A 3305-nucleotide genomic window follows, 5' to 3' on the forward strand; every position below is an offset into this window, starting at 1 on the left:
GCCAGGAGTGGGGCGTGTCCTTTGGACCTGGGCTTAGACCCAGGAGACAGAGATAGAGAGCTGTAACATGGAAGATAGCAAGAAGCAGTGGCAGAGAAATGGTGGCAGGATACGGTGCAGTGGGCTTCCCCTCCCCCCCCACTCACGGGGCAGAGGGCTGAATGCCTTTGGGCTGAGGCTTACTGGCAGATTGGGGTGCCTCTGGGCACTTACTGGCAGAGTTAAAAGAGCTTTGTGATACTTGCCTGAGCAGGGCAGAGACCAAGGGCCAGAGACAGGCATGCCTGCAAGGACAGCTGAGAAGAGGCTGTCCTGATGGAAGAACTGTATCCTGAGTGTTCCTGAACCTGAATTGTAACCTGTTACTTCCCTAATAATCCCTATAATCATGAGTATTGTCTGTAAGTTCTGTGTGGCCATTGCAATGAATTATGGAACCCGACAGAGAAGTAGAGAGCGCCGTGGGAAGGACGGTTGGTGTCAGAATTGGTAAAGATGGTGTAGAGAGGAGGTGTGTCTGACCTACACCTCATAGGAATCAGCCTTTCACTGTTGACCTTGATTCTCCTTCCCCCTTGTGAAGTTAGAGGAGGTCAGACGACGACGCCCGTATGTAAAATTTGTCATCCAGTGCCTGACACAAGTATTTGTTTTCTTTTTTTGTGAATAATACTAAAGTCTAAAACAACTAAAAATTTATGTGCAATTTATCTTGGATGTTGTGCTTTATCAGTGTTATTTTATGTTAACTGAATTAATTCTACTTCCACTATCTTCACCTCTTCCATGTTCCTTTAGTACTTGTTGTTGCTGTTGTTGTTGTTAGGTGCCATCAAGTCAATTCCAACTCATAGCAACCCTATAGGTCAGAATAGACTTGCCCCATCAGGCTTCCTAGGCTGTAATCTTTGCAGGAGCAGACTTCCAGGTCTTTTCTCCTACAGAGCTCCTGGTGGGTTTGAATCGCCAACCTTTGGTTCAGCAGCTGAGCGCTTAACCATTGTGCCACCAGGGCTCCTCTTAGTACTTATATATCTCTATTATAACATTATAATTAAATTAATAGAGATTTAAGAAGTAACCAAATATTGTACAAAATACTATTCAATATTGCTTGCTGTTATGCTGTATTTAAGAAAAGATATTCAGGGCAAAGTTTATGCTTATATCCATATTATAGGTTGGGAAAGTGATACAGAAAATATTTAACTTGTTTAAGGTCATGAATACAAATAAAAGAAGAGGCCAAATAAGACTTTTCTTCCTGAAAATTTGCTTTAGCCTGAGAAGCCACAGAAATCAGAATGGCACTTGGCCTGATGCATGCACTTCCTCAGATACCATAGGAACATGGAAACTGGGCATTCCCATTTTATTCATAACCAAAAAACCCAAACCCATTGCTGCCGAGTCGATTCTGACTCTAGCAATCCTATGGGACAGAGTAGAACTGCCCCAGAGTTTCCAAGCGGCTCCTGGTGGATTCGAACTGCCAACCTTTTGGTTGGCAGCTATGGTATTTAACCACTGTGTCACCAGGGTGTTCATTTTATTCATATGTTGGATATAAAACCAACAGCACACTGTAGCAAGTTCCCCTACAGAAGGAAATCTGTCTAATCTCTTCCCAAAATGTCCTAAATCAGAAAATAAAATAAGTAGAATTAAGTTTGTTTTTTTTTTTTAATGCTAGGGCACATTCATATTTCTGACGATAGATTATTAACTTTCAGTGCACCAGTAAGCAGAGAGCATGAAGAGCTAATAAAAGCAATGAAGTCTTTGTAGTACGTGAACTCACTGCTCTTAAATCTCTTCTGAGAAGTGGAATGAGCCTGCCAGTTTGGTTGGGAGGATGGCCGAATTTGTAGGCTGGCGAAGCAAAAATCAGCAGTGCCATGTAGCAACAGCGACGGTCAGAGATACTGGGTGTTAATGCCCAGGAACTGAATGTTTCGTCTAGCCTTCAACTTTATTGAGAAGTGATGATGCCATAAAGCTGGATTTATCATATTTGCCCTTCTCAGCAAAATCCAGAGATAAAATCAGAGTTTTATAATATGCAAAGCTTGAGTTTATCATGTTGTTCCAGATATTAAGGAGCCAGTAGAAATGCAACCACCTAATGTAAACTTCAGAGACCCTGGGCGATGCAGACAGTTAACGCGCTCAGCTGCTGACCAAAAAGCTGGAGGTTTGAGTCTTCCCAGCAGTGCCTCGGAAGAAAGCCCTGGCAATCTGCTTCCAAAACGCCAGCCATTGAAAAACCTGTGGCGTAGCTTTGCTCTGACACACGTGGAGCTGCCATGAATCAGAATCCACGCAACAGCACCTGGTTTTTAACATGAACTTCACATCTTTCATCCAATGACTGATACTATTTGCCGTTGACTGTTTAAGGAGCTGAAAGGCTACTGAAGTACCTTAGTTATCCAGAGTCCCTAAAAAGCCATGCTGATGTTGAGGTCCATGGAAGGCGTTGTGAAGCGGAGTAACAGGCAAGGACTCAACAGGAAGCAGATGGCACACTCAGATTGGGATCATTTGAGGAGAGTTTAGTTTATAAAGGTATCAGCCAGTTGCCAATGAGTAGACTCTGATTCACGGAGACCTGTATTCCACTGGGTTTTCAATGACTGAGTTTTCAGAAGTAGATATCTAGGCCTTTCCTCCAAGGTGCTTCTGGGTGCACTTCAACTGTCAACCTTTTGGTTAGCAGCCAAGCTCTTAATTGTTTGTACCACCCAGGGACTCCAGGGTACAGGAAAACCACAAAGAATAGTACAGTATCCCCAGCGTAATATCAGTGGGCACATTTACCACCCCTGGGACGGAGGATCAAAGAAAGGGAGAGCTTACTGGAACTTGGAAATAGAAAAGGCTATGCAGAAAAGATCACCATACAGGAGTTATGCCCTTCAGAGGGACACCATAACCCTGAAGTTTCACTGAAGACAAGAAGATGGAGGAGTAAAACCCCCACCCCTCTTTCCTTTGCCCTCCAGCAAGTGCTGCCCATTGGCAGAACCCAGCCAGTAGCGAGGGGACATGGGAGCCATTTGATGTTATCTCCTGGGGCACAGAGCAGGGTGGAGCCAACACGGTAAAGAGTGGATCTTAAGGGTCAAATGGAAAATATCCAACATAAGTGGGTGTCATGGATTGAATTGTGTCCCCCCAAAATATCTGTCAACTTGACTAGGTCGTGATCCCCTTGTATCACTGTATGAGTGTCTACCATTTTTTCATCTGATGGGATTTCCCTATGTGTTGTAAATCCCATCACTATGATGTAATAAGATGGA

This window comes from Elephas maximus, chromosome 18, assembly GCF_024166365.1.
Source record: "Elephas maximus indicus isolate mEleMax1 chromosome 18, mEleMax1 primary haplotype, whole genome shotgun sequence".
NCBI classification, from domain to species: domain Eukaryota; kingdom Metazoa; phylum Chordata; class Mammalia; order Proboscidea; family Elephantidae; genus Elephas; species Elephas maximus.